We start from the raw sequence: 16,163 nt of genomic DNA on the forward strand, positions 1-16,163 counted from the left end.
AATATGAAAAACTTTATTTTCCATTTAGTTTCTTTAAGGTATATAGCACTGATTAAAGCAAAAATTATAGCATTTTCTTGTGGGGGTTATAATGTATGTTGGTGTAATATATGTGATAATTACAACATAAAGGAATTAGGTGGTTAATAAACCTATATGATCCCTATGTATGCCTATATACATTTTACATGAGCTGGTACAATATTAATTGCAAGGAAACTGTGAATAGATAGGGAGGTATATTTTAATTCCTAGAGTAAACTTAAAAATATGCAAAGAGGCATAACTAAAAAGCCAATAGAGGAATTAAAATAAAAAATCTTAAAGATATTCTAATAATCCAAAAGGAGCCAGAAATCAGTAACAGGAGAACACCACCACCACCACCAACAACAAAAAAATAAAAATAAAAACCAGAGGAGACAAAGACAAAACAAATAATAAAATGGTAGACCCAAATTCAACTACATCAATAATTGTATTACATATTAATGCCATAAACTTTCCACAAAAAGCAGAAATTGTCAGAATAGAGAAAAAGTAGGCTCCAACTATATGTTGTCTATGAGAGACGTCCTTTGAATATAAAGACACAGATAGATTCAAAGTAAATGGGTAGGAAAAAAGGTATACCATGCAAATAGTAAACACAAAAAGTCTGGAGTGGATAAATTATTAACAAATAAATGATGTACTATGTTAGCAGATAATAAGTACCTTGTAAATTTTTTAAAAAGTTGAACAAAGTATAGGGATCAGAAGTTGGTAGAGATTATAACTTCAAATGGATTGGTTAGGTAGACCTCATTAAAAAGGTGCCATTTAGTTAAGAACAGAAGAATCTTTGCATGGTCAAGAAGTAAAAAGCAATCAAGCTCAGTCTTGTACCCTAGGTAGAATGCTGCTGGTGCTGATGGTATGAGTGACCTCCAAGTAGTTCCTCAGTCACTGTATAATTAATTCTATTCCTTGTTTCATTCACTCTGATCTTTGGATTATTCACATGCTCTTCCCTGGCTATTCCAAATGGCACAGAGAAGAAACTGGACCTATTATCTCAAGTTACATTAGAGTGGGATCTAGAATTACTCCCCCACCAAGACTATAATCAATGATGAAGAATAATTCACTTGCATGATTACCAATTTGAATGGGGTAAATGGAATGTATGCTATTACATTAAAAAAATGGCCAAATGTTACTAGAAATTTTCTTCCAGTTTGAACTGACACTGCTAGGTGCTGTGGATAAAAAATTTTCTTCCAGTTTGAATTCAAACTTGCTAGGGGCTGTGGATAAGAATATGACTAAGAAAGGAATTCTATTCAGGGGCAGCCATTCAAATGAGTAACTTTAATATTTTGTACTAGATATTATTATGAAAGTTTGTTTAAAGTGAATAAGGACAAAAGTAGAATACCTGGGAAGGTAAAAGAAAACTAGCAATTAAATAGGCCATGAAGGATTCACAGGTGCATGTTAGGCAGATATAGAAGGAAAAGTGGATTGAAGGCAATTGTATGGGAATGTGAAAGGAGGTGTGAACATGAACTGCGTATTTGATGTGTAATGAGCAACCCCAAATAGCTGTAACACAGGGTTTGTAGTGCAAGATAGGACTAAACAGAGTGAAGATAAATATGAAAAATGTAAAATGCTAAGGAATTTGGTATTGTAGACTCATAATGTTTTTAAGTAGGAGGGTGCAATGATCAGATCTATGCTTTGAATTATATCTCTGGAAACCATCTAAAAGATGAGTGGGGAAAAGTGCAGATACTGAAGAAAGAGAAGCTAGTACAGAGGTTTTGTCTTGGTCTAAATAAGAAGCAAGTCCTGAATTAATGGATGGGGGTAGAATGTGTATTTGAGAAATGTTTCTTAGCTGAGTTACCATGAAAATTATGAAATGGGGGGTAAAAATACTTTATTAATCAGAATATATGAATCTGAATTTCCCATTCTGAGCAATAGAGGAGCAGTGTTGCTTTTGAGTAAAGTAAGAAAAGAAAAGTAAAACAAGACAAAACAAAACAGATTCAGGCTGAAAAAAAGGGAGATAGTAGAAATGATGAGCTCCCATTTTAGATATATTAATTTTGAGATGCTCATAGGATAAAGAGAGAGATACACATAGCTGGTGACTATTCTGGCATTTTAGAGAGAAACTAAGCCAGGAATTTTAATTTTGGAGTCCTTTCTAAATGAATATTATTTGAAATTATGGAATTAGATGTGACCTTCTAGGAGAAATGTAAAAAAATGAGAAGGAAAGTGGAATAAAGACAAAATCCTGGCAATACCAACACTGAAGGCAAAAGAATAAACATCAGCAAAATAAAGAATAATTAAATCAGTAAGAGGAAAACCAAGGAAAAAATTAAAGCGACATAAGAATATATTTTTAAATAAAGGATGAAAAGAACAGAGACTCCAGAAATAGCAACAAGTACAAAAGGGAATTTAACAGGGGAATAATAAACCAACAGGGAACAGACCAAACTGTATCATCCAAAATACATTGTTGGAACTACCACTTAGCCATTTGAAAAAAAAAAAAAAATTGGAATTCTTTTACATGTATTATAGAAAAATTAAGCCCAGATGGGTCAGAGATTTAAATTGATAAAAACTGAGGAAATAAAATTAATTAAATGGATAATAGGTAGATGTTTTTATAATCATGGAGAAGACCTTCATACAAAAACACAAAGAAAAAACAAAATCATAATAGACAAAAGGAAAAGGGCAAATGAGAAAAAATGTAGTGCATATGAAAAGAGCTTCTCTCTCATTGTACAGAAAGAATTTCATATATCAGTTTTGAAAAACAGGCAAACATGATAAAAGAAAAATGAGCAAATCGTGTCTCTGGTCTAGAACTATTGGAGAATAAGGATGGTGGTAAGAGTTAATGATTTGCCAAATGCTAGATGTATCACCAGTTCCAACTTTAGCATAATTTTTACCTCCTTCTAGAAAATATGATGGGAGAGTAAGCAAAAGGGATACCAAACCAGAAGCCATCAAGGAGTAGGAATTGATGACTTTCTTTAGCTGTATTCTTTTTGATATCTGTATCTAAATCTCTATTCCAGAATCTAAGAAAAAAAAGACAATCAATATGGCTGTTCTCTATGTATGAGAATGTAGGGAAGAACTCATGGAAACTGGAAAAACTGATGCTCAGAGATACATCAAATATATCTAAGTGTGCAATATAAAATTGTTTTGGCTACACTATGAAATATGTTTAAAAATCTACTAGTGATTCCTATAGACATTATAGCATCTTTCTGTCTAGTGCTTAAGGAATAGTTAACTCTCGCAAGCAAAGAAACTGCACACTAGAACAGTTATTACCAGGGTAATTGGGAACATAGTGCCCTTGTTGGATTTTCAAATCAGGGGGTGAGGCCTAGCTGCATTTTTGTATTAGATTTCTCTAGACTTTCACCATGACTGCAAACTGTTGAATAGAATTTGGCCTGGCATGGGCTGCAATGTCCTTAAGGTATCTGTCTCAGGCTGGATAGACTTAGCTATGTGATAATAATAAACAGACCTTGGAATTTCTGTTTATTTTTCATTCAGGCAACAGTCTGATGTAGCTCAGGCAGCTCTCTTGACCAGCTCCCCTCCAAGTGGTGACTCAGGGACCAAAGATGCTTCTGTGTTTTAGTGTATCTGAAAAAATATACAAGGTTAATGTTGAAGGGAAATACAGAAATAGGTAATTGTGCAGTATTGTTTTAAGAGCTGGGTATAAAAGTGTCTTTACATTATTTCTGTATACATTCCATTGACCTAAACTAAGTCATATAGCTCCCAGTATGTTTTCATGGGAGAGTAACATCTGCAATTATCTATGTGCCCAGGAAGAGAAAACAGTGTTGAAAACATAAAATAGTCTTAACCACAGTCCAAATTCTGGTCAAGAAAATGTTTTCTTCTTCTTGTATATCAAAGAAACTCACATCTGCCCCCCTCTCTTCCCAAAGAAAATAATTCAGTACTCCTCCATTCACTGCATCCATCTCAGAATCTAAGTTCTCTGTCTTCTCTGTCAAGTCTACATGTGGCTTCTCATGGTCAGGTGACAGATGAACAAAAAAGACAACTTATCTGTATCTTTATCTCACATCCACATATAGCACATCTACAATGAATACTAATAATTGGGAAGAGGAAGAATAAAGACATACAGAGCAGTCAACGTTCTTTATTGATTCAATGATACCCCTGCACAGAAAAACTGTGAAAATCTCACACCAGATGTAGAGGCAGAGTAGAGAGGGGGAGGTTGCTGGACTAGGCCTTGATTCTACTCTTTGGGAGGAATTACTTTGTCACTTCTTCTCTGTGGCCCCTGGCTATAACTTCTTGGAGCTTTTTCATTGTCATTATTTTCTTTAGCCACATCAGAAAAGAGTTTGGAGAGCATGCCTTCCTTGGAGGAGGTGTTCCAAGGCTGCTTTCTGTATGTGAGAGTACAAGAATTGATGTTAGTATTTGAATTTAAAAATAAAAACCTTTTTTCAAGAGTGCCCTTGTGGTTTCCTTAACAATACAATTCCCTCAAAACTTTGTAGACTTCTGTCTAATCTATTTACTTTGCCAGTTTCATATAGCCAGTTATCATACCCAAAGTTATTTCCTAAAAATTATGTTCAAATTTATTTTACCTGGCTGCTTCCTCATCCTCATGCCTCTTTCTCACTCAGCTTAATTGTGGCTACTACTGGGTTCTTTGAACAAATGGAGTCAAACCACACCCTACTCCGACCTTTGTCCTGAGTCACTTTATTCAGCTGTAAAGTTTTTCTTACTGTGTGTTGTCACTCAGAATCTTTGTAGTTTGGTCTCTACAAGCAGCTGGGTTTTCCAGGCTCGAAAGACCTTGAATTTCTAAACTGTCATTTCTGCTTGCAAGCTGACTAATTCTTCCCTGAGCTCATTTCTTCTTTGTAATACTACTGAGATGCAGCTAATAATAGACAACACACAGTAGGGCTGTGAGGCATTTTAACGTCTAACTAGAAATGATGAGTCAACATGTAGGCTTCTTCTTAAGGTACATTAAACAATGATTTTTTAGCAAAGATTTCACCATTTTTTCAGTCTTAAGTATCAGTTTCCTCATCACATACTATCTATCCTCAGGTTTCATACTTTCAGATTTTGTTGGAGCATTGCTCCACTTCAAGATAACAATTTCCGTACTAGGGTAAATAACATAAGCTCCTTGAACCCATTCCCAAAACCTCAATGGCTTAATAAAACATAATCATTAGTGCCTAATAAAGTAACAAAATTATTTTTTCCTTTATTGCCCATTCATCTTGGTCAGAAATGATCAAAATAGCTTGGAATATGGTAAGTGCTCAAAAACTAATTGTAACTGTTAGTGATGTTATTGATAATATTACTCGTCATGGAGAATTATAAAACCAAACAGATAGAAGCCATATGGTGAACAATAAACAAAGCAGTACTGAAGACAGTATTAGATCAGAGATTTGGTTATAGTTTGCTAGGGCTGCCATAACAAAGGACCACAAACTTGATGGCTTAAGCAATAGAAATTTATTGTTTCATAGTTCTGGAGGGTAGACATCCAAAATCAAGGAGTCAGCAGGGTTAGTTCCTTCTAAGGACTGTGAGGAAGAATCTGTTCCATGTCTCTCTACCAGCTTCTGGTATGTTGATGGACATCTTTGGCATTTTCTGACTTGAAAGAGCATCACTCCTGTCTCTGCCTTCATCTTCACATGGTGTTCTCTCTGTGTGCGTGTCTGTCTTCAAATTTCCCCTTTTTAAAAAGACACCAGTCATTTTGGATTATTGCCAATCCTAATGACCTCATTTTAGCTTGATTACCTCTGTGAAGATCCTATCTCCAAATAAGGTCACATTCTGCAATACTGAAGGTTAGGATTTCAACATATGAATTTGAAGGAGACACAGTTCAACCCATAACACATAATAAGCCATTAATAAGTAATATTTCCACTGAAATATTTCTTAAGTTACATATTTACATGGTGGCTAATGGTTCTCATCAGTATCTTCATGAACAAAATCTAGATATTTATATTAGAAATCAAATGTGCATTCTTTACTCTTTATTGGGCATAATTATGCTTAAGTTAATGCATAGTAAACTACTGTACTGCAGTGATCTCAAGAAATCTTTCCATTGCTTCCTATTTCCTTGAGTTTAAGATACCCTTTTGTCTTCTGTGTATTGTAATTAATGATAAGCTATGACAGAACAAGAAAAACCAGGGAAGCAGAATACACCTTTAAAAAGGTTGCCTGAAAGAAGATTACTTTCTGTGTTATAACCATGTAAAAACTATGGTATCATCCAAAGTCTTCTATTGCAAAATTGTTTCACCTTGTTAAAAAAGAGACCTTATTATGCTTAAATAAATATGAAAAGAATGAGAATGAGGAAGAATCATTGAGGCATTCATTTAATTAAAATCAATATCTTCATCATTTTCTGTGTATTGATATTTTATATTGTTATTTACTTGAGTAAGGTGAAACTTCCATATCATTTACAATGTGCTGAACTGTAAACTTATAGCTATACTAAAGAGAAATTAATGCATGTTTTAGGTCCAAGATATTGCCAAATAAACTGTTATTGCAATCAGATTATTCTATTGAAACTACAGAAATACTCACGTACAGAAATAATAGTTGTCAGTAAAAGGTTGAAAGATATGGGTTTGTTTGTTCTTGCTCTCCACTACATGCTTGCTTTTGTTTGACTAAAGTGTCATCAGGAAAGAAAGCAGGTTTGGCCTGAGGCCAAATATCTGAGTAGTCAACATTTAGCACAATCTCGCTTTTGCCCAGCTTTTTGTTCTTTTCATCTCATGATCATCTCCCTTCCCCAGAATACAGTTACTGAATATTGTCTTCTTGTTTCTGGCTGCAACTTGTCTTTCTATTTCCAGCCTTTAAAAGAGAGGGTGACACATTATAAATACTGGGGAAGTATATTTGACTGAATACATGAAGGAATGAGTGAATTGTATGCAGAAATCCTACTTGTAGCTCAACCAGCACTGCCTTCCTAATCTTGAAAATCCAAAATCAATTTCCCTTTCCTTATTTTTTACTCCTTTCAGTGTTCTCAGTTCATCTAGTTATAAAAATGTAAAATTGTGATTGTAATAATTAACATCAGGGCATAAATGATTGGCCCTCACAGAGTTATTTGTTTTTAATTTAATTTGCTATTTTGTAGCATTTCAACCTTGTGGTAAGAAAACAAATAGACTGTAACCAGATCAATTTTTTTGGCTAGCTTTCTAAGCAGCAAAACTAGTCCTGAGAAGAATGACTAGGTACATAGCAGACACATGATATATAAATGTATTTACTAACTGATGAAAGAAGATGAGAATTCAGACACTGCAATGTATCTTAAATACGAAAGTCTGAATTTTGTTATGTTTCATCGGAACAGAGATTTTGCCTCATCCTTTAAACAAATAGGAACCTACTCAATATTTCCAGATAGTCTCATCTAAGTGGTTCATGTTGATGAGGTTAAGTTTCGATCAAAGCAGACGAGATCGGTGAGAAGTATTTCCCCATTACAGACATCAATAGTGGACCATTTCCTGCCAGCTTAGGGAAATAGGGTAACAGGATGTTGTGTGGCAATGTGACAGAGCAGATTTTTTACAGGAAAAAGGAGCTTAAAAGTTAAGTCAAAAACTGGCTTTAGAATATAGTTGAAACACAAATTATTATTAGTCACATTTATGTTGGCTTTTGGGAATTCAAATTTCATATTACCAAGGAAATACTTAAATGAAATTTTGTAGCCACATATATAAAAACCACCTAGTCTGTAGTCATGGACTAAATTTCCTATTGACGCAAAATATTTCAAAACTTCCTTCTGCCAAATATTCTAATAAGCATCTATCGATCTAATGAAAATTGTAAGGCAGTACTCTGTACTACATTAAACTAGGGCTCTATTTCCGGCAAGTGGCAAAGACATAAGTTCACATTCTCTTTACACAGACATCTGGATTAGAGCCTTTCAATGAAATTTGTTCCAAAAACAATGACTACATGAGCCTTTCCTGTATAGAGTTCCACAATATATTAATGTAGAGACAAAAAAGTAATAAGAAAAATACATTTAGGGGCGCCTGGGTGGCTCAGTCGTTAAGCATCTGCCTTCAGCTCAGGTCATGATCCCAGGGTTCTGGGATCAGGCCCCGCATTGGGCTCCCTGCTTGGCAGGAAACCTGCTTCTCCCTCTCCCACTCCCCCTTGCTTGTATTCCCTCTCTCGCTGTCTCTCTCTCTGTCAAATAAATAAATAAAATCTTTAAATATATATATATTTAAAATTTGACAAATTGTTTACATTATCAAGAACATTTTCGGGCGCCTGGGTGGCTCAGATGGTTAAGCGTCTGCCTTCGGCTCAGGTCATGATCCCAGGGTCCTGGGTTTGAGTCCCACATCGGGCTCTGCTCACGGGGAGCCTGCTTCTCCCTCTGACCCTCTCCCCTCTGATGCTGTTTCTCTCTCTCGCTCGCTCTCTAAAAAATAAATAAAATCTTTAAAAAAAAAAAAAAGAACATTTTCAAGATCTGTTTAGGTATGTAAGTAGTACACAAATCACGTATTTAGACAAAGTTCCTACTATTTAGAGTTTCACAGTCTAAAACATGGTACTTAAAACTAACATTAGAATTATAGAGGCATCAAATTTAGAATCTGAAAAAAAATTACTGATGTGAACAATAAGGCTAACGATTAGTACAGTTCTCCAAGTTGAAGAGTCTAGTTTAACCCCTTGCTTTCCTGATTATCAGTCCAGTTCACTGTCCATTTGTTTGAGAGTCCAGATTTTGTAATTGTCCACTATCAGGGGAGCTTTAATGGCATAAGGAAAACTCCATCATTTTCTCACCCTAGACAGTGCATGGTTAGAATTCCACCATGTCCAGTTACTCTGTGAGCTTAAGACATATAATATTCCATTCTGAACCTCAGTTTCCTTGCTGGCCAAACTTTTATCTGTGCAGATGTAAGTGTATAGGACCAAAGAACTAACCAACAGAACAAGAGCTAACAGTTATTGCCACTGCAATCCACTCATCTCTATAGGAAATGGGAGCAGCATAAGCATGTTCTCTGGTAGATTCCATGCAGATTCAATCTTACTGGAAGGCAGGGTACACACTGGTGGTTTATGTGCAGGAACTGGGTATCACTAGTAACAAGTGCTTGGTTAATTAGAGTTTTAAAGTTTATTATAAGCCCTTATTATAATGCAAATCCTCAACACATATATTAAGGCAGGGAGAGGAAAAAAACTGAGGAAGGATGGGGGTGGGAAATGCATATTTTCCTATCTTACATTTTTGCTTATAGTTGGTTTTCTTCCAAAGCCATAGCAACCCCCAGAGAGAGGATTTTTGTTTGTTTCTTTTGTCTATTGAGTATAATATTAGTTACTGCATTACCTTATGTATCAGTCAAAAACCAAAAAGGGGAAAAACAATTTCAGTTTGGAAGTATTTTAGCTAAATACACTTTCAATTTTGAAAGGTCTTAATTGTATATTGTTTTATTATTACTGATATCGGTGTTTTGGTGAGGAGGTGCATTGCAGTTCAGTAAGTATGACAGTTCTTTCACATGTATTATGTCTTAAAATCAGAATCTGCAGAATTTTAGCTTATACCCAGATTGGGCCTACAGGTCTATATTCTTTGAGTGGTACAGTATCTATTTTATTTGTATTTAAAAACCTTTAACAAGGACATGTACTCTCCATGTCTCCATAATCCTCACCTGTATCTTACATCTGGATACTTCATTTTTTTTACACTGCCCATAGCCCCTGAAAGAACTGAAGTTCATAGTCCCCAGGATAAGTATTACTGTTATTTCCCTTTTCTCCAGAGAAGAAAATATAGGAATAAAAAAGGAGTAAACCTTGAAGGTAAGGAGGTTGGGAAGAAGTCATTGAAATCATTTGCAGATAACTAAACTTCTGAAATGTGAAACAAGGATAGAAATCTATTGAAAGTATAAAGCATAATAAGAAAATAACCTCCGTAAAACCAAGGTCTCAAAAGGCAAAAAGAGAGCACCACTTTGCCCAGAAGGTCCCTTGTGTAGTAGTTAGGATTGCCTTTGGCTGTATGTAAGCACCTAAATATAGTGCTTAACAAAACAGGTGTTTTTCCTTCTTGCAGAGTAAGGATTCCAGAGTCAGTTCAGGGCTGATATACGGCTAAAGGAAGTCATCAGAATTGGCTCCTCTTTTCCCACTATATTCCAAACTGTGTAGATTTTGTTCTTATGATTACAAGATGGCTCTCGTATATCCAAGAATCATGTCCCATTCCAGATATGAGCAAGGGGGTGGGCCAAGAAAAAAAGATGCATTGTGGCTTTTGAGCAAAACCATTTCAGGTTCTTTAGCAACATTCAGTAGATCTCTGCTTGCATTTTATTGTACTGAACTGCATTACACAGCCAAATCTAGCTCTAAGGTAATTTCAGAAAATTAGTACTTCTAACTGAACATCTTGAACAAGATTAGGGTTCTGCTGCTAAAAAAGAAGAGAAGAAATGATTTATTTGAGTAATCTGTTAATAGCTAACAATTAAACAGCACTTTCTATATGCCAAAAACTTTTCATATAACCCATTTAATACAGCTCTTCTCTGCAGTATAAATACCATCATATTCCATTTTGAATATGAGTAACCTGAAACACACAGATATTTAATAACATGCAAAAGATTACCTAGCTAAAAATGACAGAGTCAAGATTTGAACCCAAATACGCTGTCTTCAGACACCATGATAATGATATGCTGTGTATATGACACATCTAAATATGCACAGGATTTAGAACTGCCAGGTACAAAGAGGGTAGAAGTGATGCTATTGGCTAAACTCAAAGTCTGAATACTAAACTACACCACAGGATGACAATCCTATTGCCCATCCATATTCTCCACTCCTCTTCAGTCCATGTGACTCAAGAATAAAAGACAAAATACTTTTCTACAACTTCAGAATCAGTTATGATACTTTCAGCTTTGAGTAACAGAAAACCAGTACAAATTGTCTTAAATATTAAGAAATCCTATTGGCTCATGTGACAGGAAGTCTAAAAGCAAAGCAATTGCCAAGCCTAGTATGACTGGGGTTCAGCTTTATTTGAATTCTATTCTCCCTTTGTTATCCATAGCTCTGTGGGTTAGCTCTGTTTTAGAAATAGATTTTCTCACTGTCCAAAATGGATGACAGAAACAAGGGATGCAATATTCTTCCATGTCTATTTTCAGGAGAAGTGAGACAAACAGGCTCCCCATACTTCTCTCCTAAGAACAAAAGCCTCCAGCAACTCTCCCTATACTTTTCTCCTTTCCCAAAAGCCTCCAGCCACTCTTCCCTTGTCCAGAATTGGGTCCCTTGCCCATTCCTAAAACAATCACTAACAAGGGGGGATGAGATCATATTACAGCATTAGAATGAATTAAAGATCACTCAGAGTGGAAATGAGGCAAGTTTACATGAATCACCAGCTGTGTAGAGAAGGGGTAAGATCTGAATAAAACCAGGCTCCTGTTAAGACTGTTACAGGATAGATTACTGGTGGGTTGAAATTTATAATATTTAATAGTATACAAATAATAGTATATATGATACTAATATTAATAATAATATATATACCAACATACTACATTATATATACTAATAATAGCATATAAATTGAATATAAATAATACAATATAAATAAAAACAATGTGGGGAGCCTGAGTGGCTTAGTCGGTTAAGCATCTGCCTTCAGCTTCAGTCGTGATCCCAGGGTCCTGGGATTGAGTCCGTGTCAGGCTCCCTGCTCAGCAGAGAGTCTGCTTCTTCCATTCCATCTGCCCCTCCCTCCACTCATGCTCATGCACTCTCTCTCTCTAAAATAAACAAAATCTTTAAAATAAATAAATAGGGGCGCTTGGGTGGCTCAGTTGGTTAAGTGGCTGCCTTTGGCTCAGGTCATGATCCTGGAGTCCTGGGATTGAGTTCCGCATTGGGCTCCCTGCTCAGCAGGGAGTCTGCTTCTCCCTCTGACCCTCCTCCCTCTCGTGTGCTCTCTCTCTCTCATTCGCTCTCTCTCAAATAAATAAATAAAATCTTTAAAAATATAAATAAATAAATAAATAAAGTGTAAAATTCCAGAAGAACAAGTTAATGAGAAAATAATAAAAGCATCAGCTGAGTAAGGATTAGATAAAAGGCAAAGTTTTTTGACTAATATTACATTTCCAACCAGTAATACTGGATACTAGAAGACAAGAATGATGTTTTCTTGAATTTAACAAGGGAAAACTTGTTTTAAACTTAGAATTATATTCCCAGCTAAACTATCAACCAAGGATCAGAGCAAAATAAATACATTTTCACATACATAAAGATTCAGTAGTTTTATTTCATATGTACACATTCCAAGAAAGTTATTTGAGAATATACTGCAAAAACTAAGAGTGAAAAAGAAAAGAGAAAAATTATGGAATACAAATAATAGGTATACCTGAAAGTGGGATTGCAGGTGGGACTGGAAATACAAGGATTGGTGCAAAGTCTATATAAGAATCAATGATACCTCTAATTTTTCTCCCATACCACACTGCCAGTTACCAACTTCTCAGTACTTGGCTAAAGGCTGAGACTTATTCTTTACAGTAAACCTAGAGATATTCTGTATTTTGTATTCAGTGATAACAACTGAAGATGGGAATTCTGTACTGAAAGGAGAGATTAAATAAAAGGCTATACACTAAATAGTGAGATAGTAAAGCTCCTTCACTGGCTATGTGCTTATGAGCCTGAGTATTGCAGGATTTCTCTCTGGAGAGTGTGTTGAACCCAAGAAAACTCTGTATAGACAGGGACCTCCAGCAGGAAGATCTTTGTCCTATCACCCAAAGCCCACAACCTCACAAGTACTTCTCAAACCCCATTCTATGCTTACACACAAACTTCCAATTAAGTTTTTAGTGTCTCAGTCATATTAGAAACAGAAAATCAAAGATACTAAAGAGTATGAAAAATTCTAACATGAAAGACAGGTACAAAATTATATAGAAAAAAAAGAAGCACTAAGGACACAAAATTCTCAAAGAACTGAAGAAAACTTGTAACTACTGGACTCAGAGACATGGAAAAGAGGGAATAAAGATAGAATACTAAAAAAGAACTCTTTCAAAATAAAACCAACAAGTCAAAGAAATTAAAATATGATCACATAAATAAAAATTGCAGTGAAGATTTGAACGGCAAAGCCAAAGACATTTTCCAGAAAATAAGAAAAATGGTGAAAGTGAGCAAAGGAAAATACAAGAAAATGGTAGTATCCATTCAAGGAGGACTGAGATAATAATAATTCCAGGGAAAGAAAGAAAACGAAGAAGTTTCTCAGAAATGGTTCAGCAAGCAAATGGGAAGCTCAGTAAATGGGGAGACAGTGCAACATATTTTCACATTATGAAATTTCAGAGGATTGAGGGTAAAGAGAAGATCCTGCAAGTTTCCAGGGTGGGAGTGGGGGAAAGAAGCAGGCTACATTCAGATGTTAAGGAAATTATACAGCATCAGACTTCTCTGAATGGCACTGGAAGATAGAATTCAATGCAACACTGGTTTAAAAACTGAGGGAGTCCCTTCTTGAATGCCCCCCCCCCCAAATAATTTGGCATCCATCCACAAAAAAAGTGTTTCTGTGGGAGCCAGCACCATATGCCAAGGTACCTAGGAGATGTCTCACCCACCTGTGCATTTTGCCATAGTCAAACAGATCTTGGTCCAGGCTATGAACACAAAAGTGGCCCATGAACTGATCCCTGGCCCTTTGCCTGCAGTCCAGAAGCCCTGGAGAACCCTGACTTAGACAGTCATCATAGATAAGAAAGTCTTTGTGGAAGTCCAGGAATCCTGCAGAGAAGTTCCAGCACACTGTTGGAACAAGAAAATCAGAGACTGAACAAGTTGAAGAGGGTAAGAGAAAGAGCTTGCATTTATCCATGTCACCGCTTTCCCAAAGTGGCATAGCTAGTGCCACGAGAGCCCTTCTTAGCCTATGATTTCTCTTGTGGAGGAAAGTGAGAACATGTGAGTGAGTGCCTGGCTTCCCCAGCTGTGTGGGATGCTGCCAGAGGCCCATTTCTCTCTCATCCCGTCCAGAATACTGCATCATGAATTGCATGACTGGGGGTTGTAAGCAGCTAGGAGAACAACAGCAAAGGCTTGGATCATGTCAAAGGAACACCGACCCTACTAAACACATTATGGACTCCATCAGGAGGCCCACCCTATAGCTGTTGAGATGCCTCACCTGTCAATCCCCCCAATGGGCACATGGACATCAATAGCACTCTGTGGGCTGCACCCACACACCTTGATGGGCAGCTCTTTGTATGTGTCCCTAACAGTAGCAAAAGTGAGCTTTGGCAGACAAGTAGTGAGCATGCACATAAAGCTGGACTGTATCTATGGGCCAGGAAGAGACCAAAAATGAACATTTAGCATCGCCTTTGAGAAAGTAAAAGGGTGGCTGTCAGCAATAGGCCTGGTGTGCAGCAGGATCAAAAGAAAGCATACAAGCTTAGGAATCTGCCACAAAATTTAAGAAACAATACAGATGCACATAGGGGGAAGACAGAGAGAGAGAGAGAGAGAGGCAAACTACAAAACAGACTCTTAACTATAGAGAAGAAACTGAGGGTTGCTGGAGGGGAGGTGGGCAGGGGATGGGCTAAACAGGTGATGGGTGTTAAGGAGGGCACTTGTTGGGATGAGCACTGGGTGTTATATGTAAGTGATGAGTCACTAAATTCTACTCCCGAAACGAATGTTACACTGTATGTTAACTAACCAGAATTTAAATAAAAACTTGAAACAAACCAATCAACAACAACAAAGAATCTGCCACAAGAGGGAGCAAGAAGTGTGGAGCAATGTGTATCCACAGAAGATCTGAGAAAGCCCCAGAATGCCTAGTAGGGCTGAAGGAAGATGATTCTTTTCCAAAGTTATTCAGTAAAGAATGGAGGAGGTGACTGCTACTTTAAATGCAAAGATAGCAATGCAAGACTTCAAGGAACACAGAAAGTCATGGAAACATGACACCACTGAAGGATCACAATGATCTTCCATTAATCAACCCCAAAGACATGGAGATCTGCAATTTACCTAATCAAGAATTCAAAATAGCTGTTTTAAGAAAGCTCAGTGAACTACAAGAAAACACAGAAACACAATTCAATGAAATCAGGAAAACAATGTGCAAACAAAATGAGAAGTTAAAAAAACAACAACCAGAAATCATTAAAAAAAAAAAAAACAAATTCTGAGGTGAAAGGATAACTTTCATTTTATTTATGAAATGAAATGAAAAATGCAATAAAGAACCAAAATCAAAATGGATCAAGCAGAAGAAAGAATCTGAAATTGAAGACAAGACTTTTTAAATGATCTATTCAGAGAGAACAAAGAAAAAAGAATTAAAAAGAGTCAAGAAACATTGTGTGATCTATGAGATACCATTGAACAAGCCAATATGAGAATTACTGGAGTTCGAGAAGAACGGGGGATGGAGGCAGAAAACTTATTTTAAAAAATAATGGCTTGTGTTTGCTTTGTTAGCACATATACTAGAACTGGAATGATACAGAGAAGATTAGCTATGGTGCCTGCCTGCACAAGGATGACATACAAATTCGAGACATTCCATATTTTAAAAAGTAATAATGGCTCAAAAGTTCCACATCTGAAGAGAGATTTGGCCATCCATGTTCACAAACTCATAGGTCCCCTAATTCAACCTATTCTCCAAGACACATTATAAAAGCTGTCAAAAATCAAAGACAAAGAATCTTACAAGCAGGAAGAGTAAAGAAGCTTATCACTTAAAAAGGAACCCCCATAAGGCTATCAGCAGGTTTCTTGGCAGAAACCTTACAGGCCAGGAGAGAGTGGGATACTCTGTGGATCAAAGTTGTCCTTTAGGAATGAAGGAGAGATAGAGATATTCTCAGATAAACAAAAACTGAGGGAGTTCCTCACCACTAGACCTGACTTACAAGAAATCCTGAAAG

General features: G+C 36.4%; 1 non-coding gene across 1 annotated transcript; it reads left to right on the forward strand.

Moving 5' to 3' along the window:
• Positions 1-15,695: 15,695 nt before the first annotated feature.
• On the forward strand, positions 15,696-15,805 carry LOC123324704. Its single transcript, XR_006539976.1, has one exon. It is a non-coding gene; the product is annotated as a U6 spliceosomal RNA (small nuclear RNA).
• Positions 15,806-16,163: the final 358 nt, after the last annotated feature.

This window comes from Neomonachus schauinslandi, chromosome 4, assembly GCF_002201575.2.
Source record: "Neomonachus schauinslandi chromosome 4, ASM220157v2, whole genome shotgun sequence".
NCBI lineage: Eukaryota > Metazoa > Chordata > Mammalia > Carnivora > Phocidae > Neomonachus > Neomonachus schauinslandi.